Raw genomic sequence first — 24,061 nt, 5'->3', positions numbered from 1 at the left:
ACAAAGGGACGGAGGCCAGGAGCCACGGCCACGATAAAGGAAGCCGTGGCCCCACGTTGGGCGCCATTTTATGTGGGATCTTGCTACCAACACAGGTACCGATAGAGTAACCAAAGGATTGTCTCAACAGCGGCGATATCTCAGAGGAGACGTCAAACCTAGTAGCCCGCGGTCCCCACATCTCCGCGGCAATCTAGACGACGTTTAGGGCTACATTACCGCGGGTCGGTTCGATTAATTACCTCCGTCGGTGCCAATGATCGTCTACCTTGTCTCACTCTCTCGAATATAGCGGAAGAGAAGACACACGTACCCGAGTAAGGACAGAGTCCAAGAGCATTTATTAACATACTCTTCCAAATGAACTACAATGTCCCCATCCAAAATGCCCCCCGCGCCGGCAAGGTAAGAAAAGGTCCTTACCTGGCCAGACGCGGGGTTCCGGAGAGCCAAGACCGGGGAAGCATCGGAGAAGTCGCCGACACACGTCCTATCTCTTTCGCGGTCACCCGGACGAGTCCCTTTCCCCAAAGCGGGAAAACAAGAGGCGAAGCCTCCTCGCCTGTCAGCAGTGATCCGCATCCGAGCGGGGGAACGGAAATCGGTCCCCCCGAGAGAGAGTGAGAGGAGGGCCCCCCAAGCCAGGCGGCCCTCCGCCTCACGAACAGGTCGGAGCTCACGGCGAAGGAGGCCGAGCGTTCCGAACCGCGGCCGTTATCGCAGCCATCGGGGAAGGGAGACCAGAGGAATCCCCACATCACATACCATATTTATGTGAGAGTTCGATGCAATTTTAGTGATATTGTGAACGCAATAAAATATAATTTATTAATAAAACCAACAGAACACGTTTATTTATTTATAAAATATTCATGAAAGAGGGTGAACACAGGGACGTCATGAACGGACATGTACACGTTACCCCCAAAAAGTAACTAAATATGTTTGCTTGTTACACGCTCAAAAAGTAACTAAATACGTTACTTGTTACCAATTTTTAAGAGGAACACGTTGCTGTACTTCAAAAGTAACTATAGTTACTATTCTCGTTACTTCGGCGACCAAATACACAACTGCTTTTGTTTCATGGTTTACTTTCTTCTCTTGAGTGATCGTTGCACTTCCTCTCCAACTTTTCATCAGTTACGTTTTCTTGGTTTCTTGAGAATACATCTCCTGCGACGCTGCAGGGTTTAACGCGCTCGAGGGAACGGCAGTGTTGTGCTTCAGGAAGGAAGTGTTGCTTCAGGAAGGAAGTGTTGAAACTGGAATTGCCCTTTCTCGTTTGTTCTCCCTGTAGACAATAAGTTCTCGAGGTAGACGATTGGTTATGTGCCTTTACGTGTTGGCAGCCTCCGGGTGCATTTTTGTTCTATACGCGATTCTTGTAGGTTCACAACCAATGAACCTTATTGTGTTCGCAGGGTGAAGGACATTCCCAGCTGTTGAGTTCAACTAACCTGTTCAGCGATAAACGTTGCTATACTGTCATACTGTTTAGTTGTTTTTCGGGCTGCCCATATGCCTTCTTCGCAATATAGACGAATACTCAGCTTAGAATTAAAACGAGGCTGTTTAAACGCTTTTCTACACATTACTCCTCAAGAGTAACAAAATACCATTACTCGTTACGTGATCCTAAAAGTAACAAAGTGCGTTACTCATTCATGTTCTAAAAAAAAGTAACTCTACAGGTTACTAGTTTTAGGGCTGGGTGTCGATTGAAAATGTTACCCCGATGAATCGGCACCCTTTAATCGACAAATTAATCGACTAATTAGTTTCGCTGATTTCCATACATCAACGAAGACAAATTTACATTTCTTGCCCTTGCTGATTTTTTTTTTTTTTTTTAGTATGTGATAAACGGCGCGGTGTATATTTTTTTAATTTCAACTTTGATGTGTTTTTGAGAACAGTCCAAAGAGACTTACAGCTCATTTTTCCACGAGTGGATGCAGAGAAGTTCGTTGATATCCTCCGACAGGAACGAGGCTCATTTGCTTGTCCTCAACAGTCACTGATGCGCTAAAGAGACACTCACTTGACGTTGAAGTGACCGGGTGAGATATAATCTTCTCACCTTTCTTTAGGTTGTAAATGTCGCCCCATCAGCTTACATTACATTTCAATTTCACCTAAAATTTACCCTTCATATTGGTGCACTCCTCCACGCCTGTGAAGTGTCTAATACTAAGCAAGCAAAAGTGGCGAAGGATACACCGCGCCTCTCCTTTCTCAAGGAACTTACCAGTTAAACTTTAGTGTTGCTGACTTATCCTCGACCCAACCCATTGCAGATGAGGACACTCGTGAAAGGAAAGTAGAAGGCGGAAATAATGGTTTACCCCGAATTCCTGAGTGAGATGGAGCCAGCACTTAAAAATAACTTATTTTTTGCTTTTGATCCTCTCAGACTAATCCTCCGCCATTGCTGCGCGCAGTTTCTACCATTGCATAGGCTCTACGGTTTTCGAAGGGTGCCCAGCGATCTTCTTCTAGGGCATGGACGGCGTTTGCCGTGAGCCGAGGAAAGGCCACGCCGGGCCCTGGGGCTGCCGATAACCTCCGCTAACCATGTAGGCGTCGTCCTTCCTCCTTGTGTTCTCGGTAGTGTGAAGGGAAACTCAGTCGGCGGAATGTCCCGAAATGACGCTGTGAATATCCAGTCAATTGTCCAGCTATAAGCCGCCAGGCGTTTCTGGCGCGCCAGTGAACGACGCGACGCGGGGCTCGCCCGTCGACTTTGGGAGCAACGGGGACGTCGTTGGTAACCATCTTGGTGACTTTGGATACGTAAAATTCATGACCAAAATCACTTGACTACTCCAGGACTCAGTTAAAATGTGTGGTCTTTGGTTTCTTCCAATCCAAGTTTGCCATATATGGAAGGCGTATGATGTTTTTTTTTTACTTGTTTTGTTTTGCTTTGTCACAATTCAACTGATTAACCGGTCAAAATATATGTCGGGATTAAAGCATTTATTGATTAACCGGAATGTTAATCGATCGAAAAAAGTAACTAGGCGGAGATAACCCGTTGCTAGTACACTCATGTCTCGTTAATATGGACCCGATTAATATAGATACCTCGCTATATGGACACCACTTTCAAAGACAAACTGGGAAAATGCATGCATTTTGGTCTCGTTATTACGAACAACTCATATTATGGACAATTATTTACGGGAACGGAGGTGTCCATATTAACGAGACATCACTGTAACACGTTACATACACCCGCCGGCAATATAAAGGTGAACACCTTACCTGGTTTCTTGTTTGTTTTACGGCTCCCTAAAGCTAAATTAACACTCAACGTCTCAAATGGTACGTGGCTTGGGGTTTAAACACTGCGTTCTAGCCCTCTCCCGGAACAGAGCTTGTTCCAAAACTTGCAGGAGCGTCAAAAACAAGAAGAGGGCTGTTCACCTTCATATCGCTCACGGCTGTACATGTCTGGTCATATAAAGCGCTCCAAGTGAAGGCGACGTATAGTTTTGAATATTAAAATTGGTTCGCCATAATTTTGGGGCAATAAGCGAAAATAAAGACTATGTCAACGGGAGTAGTTTTGCTTGCTCTTTTGCGTCAATCCAAAAAGAGTATTTACATCCGCAAAGTAAAATGATCACATTGTTTTTCATAGCGACTGAAAGTGGAAGAACAGGGGGACTTAAAAGTTTATAATGGGGCTTGAGTTTTGTTCCTCGGCAGTCTTTTGTCACCAAACGATTTCTCTTGGCCAGAACCTTCATTAGACGTCAGCTTCCCAGAAACTTTCAGCTGAAACGTTTTTTTTTTGTTTTTTTTTTTTTTTGTTAGAAGTAATGACTCATTCTATACACGTGGTCCGATGCACAGATCACCGAACTCGTACTTAAACACCGTTCACACAGAGTCTCAAAACAACACAATAACCAAACAGGCCCAGCGAAGGAAACGACCTGGACTCACCCATTCATCACTGTATCTTTAAATATTAAAAAAAAATACTTAATAAGCGTGAGAACGTTTATAAACGATCTTCGCGTATAAACGACACTTCCTTCGCGTGGGTCTCTCTTCATTGGATAGTTATAATAGGCGAGCCTTTTTTATTACCACACGTCGCGTAAACTAACACATTGTCACCACACTCCGCTTCACTTTGCGTTGGACCGCAGGGGACGGTACGAACCATCGTAGCCAATCCAATATCGTGTGAGCCTCACGTGACCTTCGGGAGGAGCTCAGTGACGCCAGGGGGCGCGCAGTCACGTGATACTTTCGCTATAGGTGGCGTGAGCCGTCGCCCAATTAAAATGATTCAGCCGTACTCACCCATCCATCCACCCATCTCCACCCTTTTCAACGCTGCGTTGGCTGGGATGGCTCGTAGTGCCCGCTGCGGTTCATCGTAAGGTGAAACAATGCATGCACGTCTAGACAAAACAAAGCGTCGAAGATTGACTACGGGAAAATATGTCAAGAACCGTCTGCCACACCGCTCTGGGTTTTCCTTTGTGTAAGCGGCACCGTTGTCGTCGTGTCCGTCGGAAAGAGGGTTTTTTAATTTGTGAGGGCAATCACTGCCGCCCGTTTTGAACTTTTCAATTTGTTCCACCCCTCGCAGCAGCAAGGAGTGCCCATTGTTGCCTGCGCTTTGTAGCGCGCCGCGTCTAATTGCGCAAGAAGAAGGCGAGTTTGTTATCAGGGGCTGAATGGCGAGGAGAGATGTCTTCGTGAGGGCCGTTCCGTAAGGATATTGTAATAAGGCGCGCATTTGCATATTGCTCGCGCGTATCTGTGCGCGTGCGTCTACGTGCGAGTGTTAGTATTCGTGGTTATACAGGGTGTCCCAAAAGAAAATATACAGGTTTTGTTTTTAACCTCAAAAATAAACTAGGCATCGCCGAACGCTCATTCTCCGCCCAAAGGTAGCGCTAGAGGTCACAACCAGATGCCAAAGTTTCAGCCCGATTCGATATCTTGATCAAAAGTTATAGTCGATTTTCTGAAAATTTCAATGGGAAAATGGTGGCCGACGAAGTTTTCGAATACATGGGGCTCTGTGGGCACCAGAAACCGAAAACGGGCAAAAATTGGCTTCATTTTCCCATTGAAATTTTCAGAAAATCACTTATCACTTTTGATTAAGATATCAGATCGGGTTGAAACTTTGGCATCTGCATGGTTGCGACCTCTACCGCTACCTTTGGGCGGAAAATGAGCGTTCAGCGATGCCTAGTTTAATTTTGCAGTTAAAAAAACCCTGTAAATTTTCTTTTGTGGCATTCTGTACATTGGTCTGCGTGTCCTTCCGCCCGTGAGCAAATACGCGGCCGTGTGCTGCGCGTCCCGCCTTTGTCGTGCGTTCGTTTATCTGCATCTCTGTGAAGTTTTCTGTATTATTCGCTCCATCCATATGTTTGTACTACGATGTTTGTATGTGCCGGTCTGGCGGATCTGATTATATGTGCGTGTGCGTGCACGCGAATGTGCAAACATGCGTCGTTTTCCCCGGTGCGTATCTCTGTGAGTGTCGAAGTCGATGCGTTTCTTCGTGAGCGTTTTTGTGTGCTTCCATGAGTTTGGAATCAGCCGGCCTCTGTCTGCGATGAATATCTGGGGCTCTGCCGGGCACGGTCAGCACGTTAACAGGGTAGATCGGAGAAGAGTCGTGCCGAAAGAAAGGAGGTGTGTCTATGCGTGTGAGTTTATCGGACTGCTATCCGTGTGCACGCGTGTTGCCTCAAGTCGTAGCACGCACGCACGCACGTACGCACACGCCGTCTGTCATCCGTGCCCGTGTCGCCGTCTTAGATGATGAAACTCTTAGATAAGGCCGTTGTTTACAATGTAGCTCTCGTGCGTCCGATCATTTTTCCCACGCACGGTCTTTCCGCGCGGCGGGTTTCGATCAGAGTCCGCGCAACGAAGAAAAAGACACGTTGTAATGATAGGTTTCGGGTGATGGAACGAAGGACTGAAACCCGGGATCGGGTGTCCTGGCAGGACTGGCCGATTTGATCGGGGCTGATTAGCTTGATGGAACGGCTATGGTCGAGGAGAATACCGACGATTTGAATGCGCTCACTTTGGTAGCTGGCTGGGAAGTACGCGTCTTCTCTTTCCGTGCACGATTTCTACGGTAATTTATATACGATGACGAACTGTCGGCGTTAGCCACTTCTTAAGAACAGGTCGATTCATCCTGTCTCACTTATCCTAAATTGTTGTTGAGAGGTTCGGCGATGGGGTCACGGGCACGCGGCGAGATCCTGGAAGTCCCCACGAGGGGTTGGAAATGCGGGAAATGGCAACATTTTACTCGCGAAAAATATTTCAGAGGGGAAGGAAGTGTCAACTTTCTACTTGCGAGAAAAAAAAAATAATAAAAATCAGAGATACAAGGAGAGAAAGAGAAAGAAAGAAAGAGACCGACTGGAGTAAAAATGAAAGGAACAAGAAATAACAACCAGGAGCCGTAGGTATTTTCGTACTCTTCTTGACTGATGTTCAAACCATATCTCGGAAGCAACAATATATTATCAAAACTGCCGCCTGTAGTGTGTTCAAAACTCGCGTGTAAAGCTAAGATTTGTTACACACACACACACACATATATACAGACACAAATATATGAGCTACAGATGTTTTATCTCTTACTGTTAATTAGTATATATGTTGTTTTTTTCGTATGATCTACCGGTTGTATATTAGGTTCGTGTACATGGCACCTAAAATATGGGCCTTATGAATTGTACATATGATTTAGAGCTTTAAATGTGGGTTAAGCAAGCATTGCCGGCTCGGTCGCCGCGCGGTCACCGTGTTAAGAAAATGCATTGTTTCCTGAAAAAAAAAATGTATGTATGTATTTGCTTTGAATTTTTGGTCTTACTAGCGAGATTAAGAACACAATCATGCAGCTTGAAATGCAAGATTTGATGAGCAATTACATGTTACCTGTCACCCGGAAACAACAAAAGCAAAACAAAACGGAACACGCGTTTAATTTTGTAACTAGTGACATTTTCAAACTAAAACCGTGCACTTACAAACACAACAATAACATTTATTTCAGCGTCATAGCGTTCTTACAGTAACAAATTTCAGCGTTCTTAGAATAACAAATTCCAGACAAGTGAAAATAAGTTAATTTAAAAAACTAATTCTGAAGCCTTTTCGGGCAGATGCATTTTTTAGTGCTGTATCAATTCAAGAAAACACAGTTTTGTAAAGCCAGTTGTATCATTTACAAAATTGACCCGCAATGCTTCAGTTGTGACTGGCGCAAAATAAACAAATCCATCTTTCTAAAAAAAATAAAGTTCTATTTTATTTATAAAACTCCATAGCTCCATAGCAAAAATAAACAAATTCGTCTTTCTAAAAGAAAAAGTTCTATTATTTCATTTATAAAACTCGATAGCTTAAAACGCGCTGTCCAAAAAAATAACAAGTAAAAAGAAAGTATCTCCTTTAGCTCTATTTTCCTACAGCAATCATTTAGTACTCCTCGACATGTAAACGCTTGTGCCACAACTACGACCAGCGCAGTAAGACTGTCAACACAGCTAGGTGTCTTTTCACCTAGCTCAGCCTCAGAAAAACAAATCGCTTTCATTAACACGAACGCGTATAAGTGAAGCCGATTCTGCGAGGAAACGTCAATAAACCGAATCGAAATCGTCTTTTTCCTTCCATTTCTGATTTCCGGAAAAGTCCGCGCGGACGTATCCCCGTCTCCAATCTCTCCCCGCCACCAAAAACAGACAAACAAGCAAACAAACAAGAAAAACCTCATTCCCAATACAATTTTCCACTCTGAACCTTCTTTTGATGGGATCAAAATCGTTTTCGGATGCGTCTCTCTATCCTTTCCTTTCTCTGTCTTTGCTTTGCTCCGTTTCGCTGCGGTGCGCAGTGGTGTACGCTGACCGGACGGACAGAGGATCTGAGGTCTGTCGTCGTCTCTGGAGAAGACGGTTTGGAATGAATCTCACGTCAGTTTGCTTTCGACGTCGGTTCAGCGCGTTGAGCAAACCCCGAACCTCTCGTCGTTGGAAACGGACGTCGTATTATGGCCCAAGTCGGCCGCCGCACCGATGTTGGGTTTCTAGCGTCGCTGTTTGTTGGTGTCCAGCTGCTTTTGAAAGTTGGATGCGTTGCAAGGGTGGCCCTTCTTTGATGGTTAAAAAAGAAACAACAACATAGATTGCATTTTTTTGGCCGTCCAAAGTGGACGGATCGAGGCGTTTCTTTTTTATAACAATTTTTTTATTTATGACGCCGAAAAAAAATTACGTTGTTTTAGTTTGAAGTGTATGATCGCCTACGCGTTTCTGAAATTTTCTCGTGACGAGTGTAGTGTGATTTTAAGTGCATAGCATAGCGGGAATCAGTTTGTCAAACGACGTTTCATCGACAGATCCTTTCGTCGACGTGCAACGTTTTATCGAAGCACTTGGCCGCATCCACACTGGCGACTCAACCGCGTCCGCAAAAACGACTGTTGCGAATGCGGTTGCTTAAAAATGCAGTGCAAATTCATTCGCAGTTGACGATGAAAACAAGCGAAACCGCTTCGCGGTTGGGATTCGAACACCGGTGGGAGTGCAGCCTTCCGGCGTTCGTCTCATTGACACACAAGTTTTGTTTTGACATTTGGTTGAGCACAACCCCATTGTGTTCGTTCCAGATTCTGTTAAAAAAGAAAGACATATGTTGTCGACGAGACATCGCAGGAGCATGTGTCCAGAAAACGCGTTTTCATGAAACGCCACGCTGTCGACAAAAAGTGTACACACGAAACTCGTGTCAACGAGAAGTTGTCCACGAAACATGTTTCCACGAAACGTGTTTTGGACGAAACGATACGGACTCCATTTATGGAGCCAGCTCCTTAAAGGGATACTTCAACGAAATTTGAAATATTCCCGTCGTGTTCAAAAATAGGTTGAATATGATCCACAATATCCGTAAATGACAATCGCACGTTTGTATTTTGATCCTGGTGGCTGTATTTTTCGTTATAAACGGCCCACTCTGGCAAGCGCTCGGAGAAGGCCCAGCTTAGAGCTTGTGACATCCGACGCAATCGTGACGTAGGTCGTCTCAAGACGAGCAAAGCTACGGCGAGGCTGACGTCGAGAGGATGGCCTAGTCGTCCCAGCCACCGAAGCGGCTGCTTTTGTACGAATTTTGAGTGACGGGCTTATCTTCTATAATCTTCTAGGGGGACAATAGCGACTTCTGCGCCACACAAAACGGATTCTCGGGAAGAGGGGAGTTCCTCCTTCCCCCCTTCTCTCGTCGTGGCCGGAGACGAGACAACCTCCGTCACTAGCTGTCAAGGTTCCTAGACGAGCATTACAAACGAGGCGTTAGCGACATCCACCAGGTGCTCTTTGCTAATCGTTTAATTCGTTTTAAAATTTCTTTTGGAGACTTTTTTAACAAAATATTGGTATGTTCCATGTGATACTGCTCTTTCGAACACATATAGACCAAAAAATGAGCGCCGAAATTTCGTTGTAGTATCCCTTTAAGAGATTTTGTGTCCGCGAGTGTAGCCTGGATGACCTAACAGTGTCACGTGATGCTATGGCGTCATCTCGAAAGGAGCTTTAAATCCGCATTATTTTTCGCTCCAATCTAAAGGACTCCCTCTGCGCAGCGCGATCGTCTCTCCCATGTAGGTTCCGGAATAGTAGAAAACTCAAATTCCTAAAGCGTGTATGTTTTATGTTTGTTTTGTTTGTACTTCGCACACAATGAAGATTACGGCAGTCCGAACAAATGGCGTCTATTAAAGTTTCCAGTCTTTGCCTCGTCCTCCTTTATCTCTATTTCTCACTTTGCCGAAGGAATGATTTTGGTTGCACACTACCCCCCCCCCCCCCCCCCTTCTTTTTCTTCGGAACTGCCATCCATTTTGTATTTACCTTTTAATTTCACTTCCGCGGCGTGCCACCGACCGATCAAAAGTTTGACAGCCAAGGTTGGACCTCGACGTTGGTCTCTCGCACCAACGAGAAGAGAAAGTTGGGAGAATATCGGGACGAACGAGCAGGAAAAGACCTGACAGCAGGGGAAAAAAAAGAAAGAAAAAGAGGGATCAATACCGGAGAGCGTCAGCAAAAAACAAAACATAAAAAAAAAAAAAAAAAGAACCGAACCTGCCTTGATATTGGAATCCTAGGGTTCCGGGTTTCGGCAGAATGAGATCGTTGGCGAGGAAATACTGCCACGCGAGGCACATGTGCACTCCGGGCGACGCTGCGGATGCGACTCGCCCGGCGCGTCGTCGGTCCTTCCATTCAACCTTTGTGCGGAGATCTCCGTGAAGGAAGGAACTGTGTGCGTCTACACCGCGAGCGTCATCACAATATCTAGTCGCGAGATTGGCGAGGAGGAGTTAGTTCATTATAAGGTTTCTTCGATCGATCTACGACGAGCTCTCGCACGTTGGCTCGAAAGAAACCTTACTCACTGTCGCTGGTATAGCATGTCACCAAAATTAAAATATTCTTTCTAAAGTTGTTTTTTTTTTTTTTTTGCAGCGGAGTTGTTAAGAGCTTGTTTCCCCAGGATCGTGTCCGCCCACACAGAAATGTCGACACAACACTCTGGTTGCCGCCGTCGCTCATAGATGGCGGTAGCTGTCCAGAGTGTTGTGTTTGGTGGTTGTCTGCTTGCCGCCGTCGCTCATAGATCGCGGCGACCTTTCCAGCCTTTCGACTCTGGCTTGCCGACTTGCGGACGGTCATTACTTCATTTCCACCACTGTACAGCTTCGCTGGTCTTCCTTCTTCACCAAAGTGGAGATGCTGAAGGTTTTCTTTTTTCTATCTCTAGTTTTAAGGCAATGGGGGTAGAAAGTTGGTAGATGAAGGCTTGCACACGGTATTTTTTTAAGACTGCAAGCAGGGCTACAGTTGGCTCCGATTCATACTGAGGTTTCACGTCAAAAGGCTTGCACACAATATGTTTTGAAGACTGCAAGCTGGGCTACAGTCGGCTCTGATTCATACTAAAGTTCCACGACAAACAAACAAAACAAAAAACACAGGGACAAAAAATAAGAAGCAACACGGGACAAGACGTTGTCCCGCATTACCTCTTAGGTTCTTTTTTTTTTTAGCTTTTTTGCGTTGATTTTGCTTGTGTTTTTTCCTGTCTTGCCTCTTAATTTTGTCCCTGTGTTTTGGGCGCAAGACCTCAAGTCTGGGGCTGAACGTGACTCCATGTCTTCAGACGAACTGCGGCTGTAAAGCAATCGCTATGAATCGTTGGCGGGCCATTCAAACAGCGCCGAAAGTAGTTCGCCGCGGTGTTTATCGTATTACCGTGCGTGTGTTATTTCCAGATAAGTGCGACTGTGCACTTTTAGGGTTATGCGCAGCTTAAAAAAAAAAAAAACGCGGTGCGAGGCGTATTGCGTTAACACGTCTGGCTTCGTGAATCGTACTTCGGTGTTTTTATCAACTTAATTTGCTGCGATTTTATTGGCTGGGAGCCGTAATGATAAGCTCAGGACTGGCAACGCCCCCTATTTCTTAACCTGTCAATAACTTCGCGTACATCACGCTTCTTTAAAACTGACTCCGTTGATATCGATACCTGGACTGCGTACCTACGTGCATTTTGCAGACGTTATTATGGCCAACTCACATTATGGGCAACTCACACTAATGGCGCTTTTTTGTGGGGGAGGGGGAGGTGTCTATATTAAAGGACCGGTGCAACGATATTCAATTGGAATGTTTTTCACTTGACACGAGCTTACTGGCACACCTGGGACTCAAGGATACTCACACGCAACGCCACTGGCCAAGAAACTCCTTTGTTGCGGTGTAATTTCAAGGACAAAAGAGGTCATTTTCATTCAATCTCTCCTTTGCAAAATTTGATTACGTAACGTGGGGATCGCAGTACACCCAAGTGACGATATTTGAATGCGGTTCATAGATTGGACCCGAGCATTGCGTGGGCACTCGACTTGGGCTCGTGATAATTGCTAGCTCGAGAAGCATTCGGGTTGTGACCCGTGTACAATCGCTGCAACGACGACAACAGCCGAGCCATAACAATGTCTGGAACTCAGCGCGTGTCCTGTGCTTTGCCAACCCCAGCGCGTGGCTATGGTCAGCATTGGCGGCATATAATAGGCTCCAGATCACGTGGCCGCTTGTTCTGGCTGCGAGTTGAGGGGGTGAACGCTGCTCGTTTTTCTTTAATTTTTTTTGGGGGGACTTCTATTGCGTGGGGTGAAAAACGAATGCGTGTTTCATAGGTCATTAACGTCAGGGATTTGCTCTAAGCGGTATTTGCGCAAAGTACAAAAATTGTTGCATCACTCCTTTAAAGGGATACTTCAACGAAATTTGAAAAATTCCCGTCGTGTTCAAAAATAGGTTGAATATGATCCACAATATCCGTAAATGAGAATCGCACGTTTGTATTTTGGTCCTGGTGGCTGTATTTTTCGTTATAAACGGCCCACTCTGGCAAGCGCTCGGAGAAGGCCCAGCTTAGAGCACGTGACATCCAACGCAATCGTGACGTAGGTCGTCTCAAGACGAGCAAAGCTACGGCGAGGCTGACGTCGAGAGGATGGCCTAGTCGTTCCAGCCACCGAAGCGGCTGCTTTTGTACGAATTTTGAGTGACGGGTTAATCTTCTATAATCTTCTAGGGGGACAATAGCGACTTCTGCGCCACACAAAAGGGATTCTCGGGAAGAGGGGAATTCCTCCTTCCCCCCTTCTCTCGTCGTGGCCGGAGACAAGACAACCTCCGTCACTAGCTGTCAAGGTTCCTAGACGAGCATTACAAACGAGGCGTTAGCGACATCCACCAGGTGCTCTTTGCTAATCGTTTAATTCGTTTTAAAATTCCTTTTCGAGACTTTTTTAACAAGATATTGGTATGTTCCATGTGATACTGCTCTTTTGAACACATATTGACCAAAAATGAGCGCCGAAATTTCGTTGTAGTATCCCTTTAAGGAGACATCGCTGTATGGTTTGAAACGGGTACTCCGGCGAACGTTTTCTTTATAGTCACCCGATTGGTCCAAAAATTTGGTACATACATACACGCACACACAAACATCGCTGAAATAGTTACCCAAATATTAGATCAAAATAATAAATTTTTCGTGAAATTATTAAATTTACGACTTCGGTCCTCGTCGTGTTTTTTTTAAACGGAAAGTTTCTACTGGCAACAATGAAAAAGTGACTCCAGCGGCAGGCAGGGGTTCACTCTTTGGACTGTGCAATTTGTTCCCAGCTGATCACAAGCAGTTTTGTCGTGTCAAACGAATGTTTTGGATTCTCGCTCCAACACCCGTGCAGCAGCACGAATTAAATGCTCGGTATGGTCCATTTCTTTTTCTTTTAGACGGCATGCTCGATATGCAAGCCCGCCTGTCATTGACGTCATAGCTCTGAAAAAGCGCGGGCATGTTTGAATGTTGGTCCTGGCGTCAATTTCATTGGCCGTTTTCGCAATGACTACTCTGAATTTCGCAATAGTAAATAGCAATCCGGAAAAGGTAAATGCTGGGGATGCAAAATTTGTATTTAGTTAATGTAGCTAAAAAAAAAAAAAAAAAAAAAAATCGCGTTCGCGCGTTTTTTGGACTTCGACCGCGTTCCGAGTTATGACGCAACAGATTGAAACGCACCTAGAAATTCCTACGACTAAAGTCCACACGTGCACATCTAGTACGTGCGCGCGTAAGCGAAATGAAATGTATACGCATTCAAACGCACAGACAGGCCTGCCTTTACACGTAAGTGAGCACATTGACAGGCTCGTTCGCGTTTCCAAAACGCCCCCCCCCCCCTCCTCCTCTTATTTTTACGGGGAAATAAGCATACAGAGGGGAAGGATCCTTTCGAACAGACTCACTCTTCATCATTACCCTTTTTTACTTTTCGCGCCTCGGAGTCGGAGCGATCGCAAAGAAATTGGGAAAGGAAGCGCGGTGGAAGCGCACAAAAGAAAGCCCAGGACCGTCAGACGGCGAAGTCGACTTTTCCTATCGATTCGGGGTTGAAATAATGTTCCTTCGCAGAGTCGCTTTATTGTTAGCTTCGTTCAGCTATCGTTGCGCCATCTATCCCACGTTCGACGCTTCAATAATACGTTCCATTGCCAGCGTAATAAGGGTATGCATCCTAAAGAGGCAAACGATAAAAGAAAATAGAAAATGAACGGTGTGTTGCAATGTAGGTTGGTACTGTATCGCGCAAGATGGAGTCCGCCGAAAGCTCGTCCGAAGCCACTCGCTTGCGAAAGCGCCACATCATGAGTCGTTCTGAAAGAGTGATTGGTTCGGCCGCCGCACAAACCGTGTTCCGTGCTCACCAGTTGATTGGTTGAGCTGGTCGTGGAACGTTGTTTGCTGTAGCTACTGATTCTCTAAGCTGCCTCATTGCCTTGCCTTCAGTTCAACTTCAGATATAGAAAAATTCGCCGTTCCCATCTCCCGGTGATAGGCACTCGGAAAAGCGCCGCGCGTCTCGATCTCGAGCTTTGATTGGTTCTGTTTTCGCAATGACGTGTTGCAGGCTTCCCTAGCTGATTGGTTCATTTGGACGCGGAACGTTCTCAGTTGAGCGGCGATTGGCTAATCTGCCTTCTAGCTTTCTTTTCGGTCCAACTACATCTAGAAGGATTTGTCCGTTCTCCCAATTTCCTTCGCTGCCGCTCCGTTTTCTTCGATGGCGAAATAAATTCAGTTATCCTTGTCTTAACATATTTATTTTATTCACAGGCTCTAGAAGACGCTAAGGGCTTATGCGAGGGTGACTCTTCTTTTGTTTTGTTTTGGATGTTTGTTATCCCGCTCGCATTCTCTTCTGGTTGTATAATTCGTACAGACGAACGTGAACGCGTCCCCGTCTTAAGGGAAACAAATGATCCATGGCGGACGGCCTCTCTGCTTTCTCCACAGAAAATTAGGGTCTCGCAACGGAGGAAATAAAGCTTTCCTTCTTACCATGCCGTGACGGAGGCTAAAATTCAATTTGAGCTTGGCGTTGCAACATGACGATGCCTCGTGATTGAACCCGGGCTACTTAGTATGCAAATGCGCGCGTCGAAAGTGCATTCCGGCACCAAATTCTAATTTTTCACGGGTTAATTGAGTTTCGTCTCGCTAACGCAAGGTCCAAAATAATTGTTTTAACGGCAAAAAAAAAAAAAGAAAAGCGAGATGAAAGAAATTGATGTAGGAGGCCGGCAAACTACTGCAATTTGCGGAGAGGTTTGTTATACGCATTAGTGCCTTGCGCAAGTCAAATTTGTGCAAGTTGTGGTAGAGCGAATTTTTAACGTCAAGGAGCTGGTGTCGCAGAAAAGCCGGCGTCGGTGGCGTGACGGAAAACTCCTGATCGGTCGATAGGCTCATGACGTCATGACTTCAAACAACCCACAACGCTCACGTGAAACGGACCTAAAGGTCGCCGCCGCATGTCTCAAATGATTTCTTTTTATAAAGTAATTCATTTGCCTCATAGAAAAATTTAAAGAGTTTTAGGCGGGATTCGAGCCCCCGACCGAGTTGCGAGCCAGACCCTCCCCTGAGTAGGCCACACAAGACAGGCTTGCTTGGTGGATTTAATTTAATTTAATTTATTTTACCCTTAAATTCCGACAAAGGGCTTTACATAACGGGGCGGAGGGGGATCTAAACAATCGAAGTAACGCAACAAACAAAAAAGACTAGAATGTTTGGGTCTGTTTGAGAACACGTGTAAACAGAACGATAGATGTTGACGAGAGATGGCAGATCTGAAGTTATTAGATTCTGGGATGCTCACAATAGGTTCCAAAAGGTTGTTCCTAGTCAGTAACGGCCAATTGTAAGGGAGAAAATTTGAATAGGTTAGTCCTAGGTGTAGTCAGTTGAATTTTGAGTGGATGGTCGGTGCGGGGGACATGTGAGTGGTCGATGGGCAGTAATCATATTGTTTTTAAAGGAAGATCATAACACATTTTGTGCAGGATGGTAAGACGTGATACTTTTCTTCCGTGCTTTGAAAGAGGGATGTTAAATTTAGCTTTGATTGCGGTAACACTTGTGGGCTGATAATTGTGGAGAATAAAACGCGTAGCCCGGTTCTATACAGCTTCCAGTTTTTCTTCTAGATACAAATAATGGGGATTCCAGACAATGGATGCGTACTCGAGTTGAGGACGAATGAGATAATTATATGCGATGGGTTTTGTTTCTTGCGTAGCATTATAGAGATGGCGCTTTAAAACATCCCAAACTTCTGCTTGCTTTCGCAGATATGTGGTGTATATGAGGCTCCCATGACAAGTTATATTTGAAGTTAATGCCAAGATACATGTAGGATGTTACGGCTTCACTTGGTATGGTAGAAGTGAAGAGTAAATTTAAGTAATATTTTTGTGTAGTGAAGTTAAGAAATTTATCTAAAATTAGAAATTTAGCGAATGAGAAGGCAATGCGTACGGGGCCCGATAACGCACTCGCATTCCACTCCTAAAGAGGTCCTGAAACTTTTTTTCGAAATTCTGAGCTATATGTCGATTTGGAGTCCTTGTCCTTTATTACATAACCCACGTTCATTCTTTTGATCGTCCGGATTCATTTTTAGCGTAAAAACTATGATTTCAGTTTTTCGGGGAGCTTTTCTCTCAGTTTTATAAACACGTCAAGATAAGTAACCAACAGGAAATTTCTGTTGTCTTCGCAAGATGGTGACGTAAGCCTCAATGGGCGCAGCCAGAGCGCAAGATACCCCTTTAACAGCGCGCGCCGTAATGACGACACGCACGCAGTTCAACGGGGCTGTGTTCTAAATCTTATAGACGCTTTTAGGCAGCTGTGCATGAACGCCGCCATAACCGACCTTCAGTTTCTGTTCCCTCTTATTCCGTTCGCTCAACTTTATCATTACCCCAGCAGGACAGGTATTCGACATTTTAGGTGTTACTGTGACCTTCTCCCCAGCATAGGCCTCTGTGGAGACTCGTCAACGCCCGCTTCAGTGTCTCGGCATCTCGGTAAGACAAAGGGAGGTCGGCTATGGCGGCTCAATCTGGCGCGCGCTGAAAGCGTCTATACCGAAATGAATCCGAGTTACTCCGGCGGGTCGTGTCACGAGACAACACAGATTGGAAAACGCTGGACGCGGCTAGGTTTTAGAACACCAGGGTTACAAAACCCTTACCCTGGAGTAAGATTAAGTAAATTTTGGAACACGGTCCGGACGACGTCTGACATCTGATATAGTGCTCATATAATTGTAAAGGCTGAACTCCATGGGACAAATATGCTGCGAATAATCGGCGAATTTAGCCCGGCGGCGTTTGCTCGGCGCATGGAATCGGCCCAGTGGCTGCTATGTCGCGCGCAAAGCGAGCGTGCTGCGCTGTGGGCGATGTTCGTTACTTATTCGTCGCATGATTCGCTCCATGGAATTCAGCCTTTACAGAGCGGTCGGCTTCTGGGTTTCGAGCCGCACGCCAACACCCCATTACGTCAAACAAGAGACCGTTGGTCATCCGACAACGAGAGCAGCGGTGACGACATCGAAGGCAAAGGCGCGGCTTGTGCGGGCTCTCGACTTTGTAGGACAATTGCCCAAAGACGAAAGAAGATGGAGCCAGCTGGGCGTCGAACCTGTTTTCTTCCATGGTCAGAGGGCCAGCCGGACCAGTGGCACACACCATGTCTTCGATCGACAGGGTGCTCGGGCTGCTCGGCTACAAGCTCGACACAAGTTGGGGGACTTCAGGGCCCGCTCTCGCGAAGACCGCCGCCCGGCCAACACCGGTACCAACCCCTGGAGCCCCACCACAGATGTCTTGGACACCCTGCGTTGCCGAAAATCCGGGCGACTCGTCTTCAAGCCGGGTAAACAGAGAGCCCTCACCAGGCGCTCGAGACCGGTCAGACTCCGCAGCCCACGGCGGTCCCGTGAAGACCACCGTCGCAAAGACCGCTGCTAGGCCTAAAGATTTTCACCCTCTTCAACCACAACATCAACCCCTCACTCTCGTCCACAAGCTCCATTTAAACCATCATCACCATTTTTGTATTAATCTGTAGAATATCATCTCTTCATCGTTGGACGGGGCGCCGCGGGCTTTCTCGGTATGGGTTGCCTTTCTGCGGCGCCGCGGCTTTTATGAGCCGAAACAAGCACCTATCTATCTATCACTAATTTACAAATTAATGATTCATTGCTCACAGATCCATGTGTTTATTAGCCACTTGAAAACACAAACGATTTGTGTCAGTAGAAATCGGCACGAGGGAGTCGCATTAATCGCTGTAGGTGTGAAGTTTTAATTTCTTACACAGCTGAACGTCGTACAGAATAAAATCAGAAGTTGAACACATTTTTTGAGGTTGCTCTTTATGAGGACATATCCTTTTATGTTACAAAATCGCGCTAGGAGCTGTTTATATTTAGACTATTATATAGCTACTATTTGGACCAGTAAGAAACCTAAAGCAGTTACCTGAACATAAAAACCACAGTAAAGGTGACTGAAGATTCCTTTCTGGGCTTGCAAAGCTCAGGTAAACAAAAAGTTTAGAGATGAACATTATTAAAATATTTTTTCTCTACGTCCCATCTATATCTGCAGCATTGGGAAGTAGGCATGCAGTATCTGGTTTCAGGAAAGGTCCTTGCACTAGGATTGATGCAAATAAGGTATGCTTTTAAACTACCAGATACAGTACTCATCAAACGTATACAGAACACACGAATTGCTTGTTTTCTTATGGCATCACCATCCTAAAGGAAGTTTAACATTGGCTTATTCACGTAGCAGTTCCAAATGGACCGTTGAGTGCAACGTCACGAAACCCTTGCTCGGCCGTCACCATGATAGACACAGTTTGTGTCTTTCATATATACGTGGTGGGCAGTGTACATGCGGTACGAGCCATGTATGAGGATCACCCGCGCTGAAACGAGCTCCTTTTAGGGACATGCAAGGCCAAGATTCTCAGCGCAAGATGTCCTACATACACGCACAAGAGAATATTTAATCTCAGCTTTGGTGTTTCCAGAACCCCTGCTGCCAGTTACACATTGTTAATCGGCAACGCCCATCGTGCTGGTGAGGAAAAAGAACGGTCAGTGGGACTTCACCGACACTGTGCTGTTGAGCTTTGATAAAAGACGACATAGGGTAAGAAATAAACAAGGCGTTACGACAGGAAGCTATTAGAGATGGTCTGTGCCAATAACGACTATCAATACAAACACCTTGAAATTGGACTAAATCCTGTCTGTAAGATCAAACACTAGCCTCTTCCGAAAATCTTGGCCGAGGCTTTGCCGCACTTGAATAATCATCTCGCAGTAGCATGTGGTTGGCATGGCGGGTGCTGACACGCGCACAGAACAGACGCGAACGGCGATAAACACGAACCACAACCAAAACCTTCTGTGAACAGAGGATGTGTATCCGAGAAACGACAAGCAACCGAACAGCCGACAGAGCCACCGTCGCTATGGTTACCAGGTGGCAGAAGACCCGGATGTAATTGAAACCGAAACTGAATTGCAATCAGGTGATGCAGTATCCTGTAGATACTACAAGAGCGTCAGTACATTATTGTTTGTTTTTATCATTTTACAATGTGTTGTTTGAACATTAAACAAGGTTAAATATCCGTTGCACTTTGTATATCACTTATGATGACGTTTTGTTGCCTCTGGCTCCCACACAGTGTCGTATGATCGTTTCAAAAGCTCCAAAACATACGAATTTTAAACGCGGTTTGTAAATTCCAGTCGCAATAGTTGACCGCGAAACTTAGGAAGCAGCACCTTTGGGCTTTAATGAATATAGTAAAACTAAAATGAGGTCGGTAGGTTTTCCTTTTGCGGCCCCTTTGAAGCCGAAGCTTAAGTGTTCTCATAGCTTTTTTTTTTAATAGTTTGGTGAAGTTATTGAAAGCTTAAAAGACGTTACGCCCGGCTTTCTTGAGTTGTCAGCCACTGGAATGTTTTAACGTCACTGAAATGACATCTGGAACGCATCGGGTTTTCGAAGAATATATCAATCTTAAGCAATCCACCCGCAAACACTGTATCCAATCTATGAGAATGACACGCATCAGATACCTTAACAAGTTATCTTCAAAACTAGGCCAACTACACAATTTCTCCGAGAAAATGTACCTTAGCTTCCCTATCGCACCGCCAAAATATAGTAAACGCAAGTCTTATTTTTCAATATCAAAATGAATGAGATATGTGCTTATTTTAAACGTATAAGCCAAATATTTGAAAGTGCGGTTGTCTGACTTTTTTTTGTGTGTGGCGCGTTTCTAAAATTGTCAGTAACTATAGCATTCATTCGTTTTACTGTGAGCCATTCGTTTTATACTTTTTCATTTTTATTTTTAGAACCTCAAGGCCCTAACCTGGACGGAGACCCGTTAAGAGGTGCCAAGTAGATTCGGTAAGTTCGCCGTTCTCGTTTTGCTAGTTCAACCTCATTTTCAGTTTTATCTTTTTTTTAATTTATTGTTTGACCTTTTGGCCGCTTACACAGAGGAAAAGACAACTACGATCACACAGTGTGTCGTAATAAAGGTAACAAACAAGGCAATAACAGAAAAGAAAAGCATACATACTACCCACAAAAATACCATTAAATCAAACCGGCACGAAACTCGCAATACGAGTATAGTAAAAAAAAAAAAAAAGGCTTGAGGGCTGTTTAGTAAGGCAACATTAAAACAATGTATGAAGCGAATGGCGGAAGTCCGTAGATTGTGGACGGCTAAGATGCAATTTCTTCTAACACATGACTTTGTTGAAAATTCATACGCATGAAGTAAACGTGCCGATGGAGTCTGTGTTTACAAAATCTTCAGGAACGTTGTTCCAAACCGGAACAGTGCGTGCAATGTAGCTGTACTTGAAAACATGCTTGTGTGCACAAAACCTCGCACATTGCTTTATTGTGTTTGTCGCTAGTTGGTTTGTGAGTGTCAGGCGTAATGACCGGTTCTTTTGGCCGAATCTTACAACTATAATTACACACATAAAAAAAAAAAAAAACAGAAACAGCCGGAGTACATGGAAAGAAAGCGAAAGCTAGGGTTGCAAAACCCAGGATCGTGGTCTATCCTCACACTGGCGGTTTTTATTTGTGCGGACCTTGGATGGCCTTAATGCGATCGTGTATAATCATCAATGTACTGCGGTATGCATGTGAAAAGGGCTGTTTTAGCAGAACGTTGCCGCTGCATCTACCGTACGGCTACTGGCGTGCGCTGAAGAAGTTACAGCGCGAGCTTCCGGTAGCAATGCCGTTTCATAGCGCTACGCTATATGGTAAAACTGCCTTAATACCCGAGGTTCGAATCGTACGGCCCTGACCAGATTTTACTTGAAAAGCAGACACACCGCAGAGTGCTTTAAGGCACTTCCATTGTGTAATTTTTCATACAACTAATTCGTTTTTCGTAATGATTGGGGCGATGTCATAATTTGGAAGGTTGCATGAGACGTGTCACCGGGTAATCTGTGTGTTCCACACACTCGCATTTACTTTATACTCTACTGAAGAATCCTTCAGAACGTCTTGAAGAAGCCGGTCCTCGAATACCCCGCAGAAACAACCACTGCATGTCCATGGTAGCCGTTGAACTTGGGGGCCCGAATGCCCTGGTTTATCGCCCTTTGATCCATCGGCGCCCCCTTCAGTCTGATGACCCGGTCCTGTCCCTCTTTCTGCCTCCTTTTCCCCTCCACCAAAATCCTTCGCATCACCCTTCCGGCAAAGCCGCCGAGAAGTCCCATTGGACACGCTAATTCGCCCGCGTGCCCTCGCCACAACCCCCAACAACAAGCAGAAGAAGACAGCGACGGATCCGCTGCGAGACGCCCAGAGGCATTTCACCATGGATGCTTCGCTTCATCGATCCTAGCAGAAGCCGGCCTCCATCTATCCAGTTCGCGAGCCATCCGGAGCACCCTGTCTTCTTCCCCCGGCGGATCGCTGTCAGTCGGTGACTGGCGCACTGGTATCTTGCCGCCGCCTCCGCCGCCGCTGCCGCCTTACCTACAAAGTGTGTTCTTCTTTCTTCTGCCAAAGGCCGAGTTGACGAGTCGTTTTTTTGTTCGGGACCGCTGAAGCATGCGAGGCGGCCGGTCTCGTAGACAGAATGCCCCCGCGGAGCATACGTTGATACCCGGTTTCTTTGCTCTCTTTGGCTTGTTCCGAGTCTGGAACTCTGTTCTTCGTGGTCCATTGGTCGCCCCCGTTCGCACCCGTCGGTCTTCTGTTGGGTGCTGGTGTGGTTGGAGATTGGGATTGTGGGGGGTATTTCGGGCGGACCGAGGTCTAACCCTTCGGGGGAATCTCGGAGCATGAGTGATCGAACGACGAGAAGTTTGTTTACGTCAGTGGCGCCTCGCAGTGGCATCATATGTTGTCAGATGGGGTTGTCTTGGCGTTGCGAGTTCCCTTCTTTTCTGGCTATGAGAACACGGGGACGACATCATCTACCGCTTCTTCTTTTTGAATTCGGAGGGCCTTGACCCTTAGGCAGGTCTTTTACTATTGTGTTCTGTTGAGTTTAGAACACAGCCGAATTATCTTCGAATTACTGCATGTTTCAAACTTCCTTGTTGCGGGGCAGAATTCATGGCGCCGTCCAATATCACAGAGGTCGTACCAAGTCAGCCCTGCCGGTGGTTCAGTCGGGAAAAACTTTTTTCACGTCGAATCTTGCTGCGTCGTTCATACAATTAACTATCAGCGGGTGCATTTGTAGCTGTTGTCACTAAGGTCTTGTTTGCAGTGTAAAATCTCCTAAGATACAACGCGTTATTTGAGTGAGATGTTGTGAAATCGGAATTCGTGCAGGTCGAAACTGATGGGGAGGGGGAGAGAATAACGCGCGGATACGTCAGATCACCGAGCTCTGGTTGGAATGATTAGTGGGTGGACTCAAACTTCGAACTCGCTCAAACGCCAGACGCCGGCGTCCGATGTTAGGTGTTCGAGCGCGTTTGTACTCCACATACTACCCTCTAATCATTCGAACCAGAGCTCGGTGTTCCCACGTCCCCCCGCGCGCTGTCGTATCCTCTTCTCCCTTAATTTTTGCCCGTATATTTAAGCTCGGCGTCAAGAACGGCCAAGGAAAAAGGGGCACCCTGTAAAAGATTAAGGACTCCCTTGAGAGAACATAGAGATGTTCACCGTGGAACTGAAGTCTCAGTTATGCGGCAAAATAACCGTTATTCGGATTACGGAAACGTTTGGTCGGTATTTGAACCCTTAAAGTAAGCGTCCGCGAAGCAGCCCCTTTTAAAAGTGGTCCTTCAAATCGAATTCAAATGTCGCACTGTCAAGCGTGTGCGGATTCATGAGGTCATTATATCAGCATTGTTGTCAACGTCATTTTTGTAGATTCCTGCGAATTTAACGCAATGAACGCGTCATGGAGTCAAATGACTTCGGGAATAATTGTTCTATTCTAGCGTTACTTCCATGCATTAACTCTTACTTTTCTTACCAGCTATCACGTGGGGCCCATTTCTATGGCTTTTTTTTCTCCTCTTTAAAAATAAATCATTTGGGAGGCAGCGCTCTTTCGTTCTACCTGTCCTTTTTCCTTCCTTCGTGCTCTGTGCGCTGTTTATCATGTTGAAGTACCAACTAGTTCAAATTACTGCTTTACTACAACTAACACTAAGCATCATATTAAGCCTAGCCTTCTTCAATGCCGGGGTAAACAGTTTCGCATAATCTCGTAACTATGCAACAACTAAAAACACACATTAAAAACACTGGTCAAGCAGCGCGTGTTTAGTTCGGCGAGTCGGTACGTGATCAGAAAAACAAAAATAAGTAAAAGAGCCCTCAAACGGACACTAGAAGGCAGCGCTGTGTTTGTATGTGCCTTCTAGCTGTCTTTGTGTCCTTGCTTGGGCTGTTTTATTTATTGTGAACACTGAACAAGACTACCGAGCACGTTCTTGGTCTATCCGGAAGTCTGCGGCCATCACTCGCTCGTCATCGCGTTCCGAGCCCGGAGGACC

At 45.7% G+C, this 24,061-nt stretch overlaps 1 protein-coding gene across 1 annotated transcript in view; it reads left to right on the top strand.

The window, feature by feature from the left end:
• LOC8032095 overlaps window positions 1–24,061 on the top strand; it is a 303,464-nt gene that overhangs the window by 24,822 nt on the left and 254,581 nt on the right. The window contains exon 2 of the mRNA XM_029988597.4: window positions 20,408–20,462. The gene's annotated coding sequence lies outside the window, so the exon portion shown is untranslated. The remainder of the gene's footprint in view (window positions 1–20,407; window positions 20,463–24,061) is intronic.

The sequence above is a fragment of the Ixodes scapularis genome, unplaced genomic scaffold (assembly GCF_016920785.2).
Source record: "Ixodes scapularis isolate PalLabHiFi unplaced genomic scaffold, ASM1692078v2 PGA_scaffold12__126_contigs__length_90152505, whole genome shotgun sequence".
NCBI classification, from domain to species: domain Eukaryota; kingdom Metazoa; phylum Arthropoda; class Arachnida; order Ixodida; family Ixodidae; genus Ixodes; species Ixodes scapularis.
Note: the sequence above shows the minus strand (reverse complement) of the source record. Positions and strands in the feature narration are given on the sequence as shown.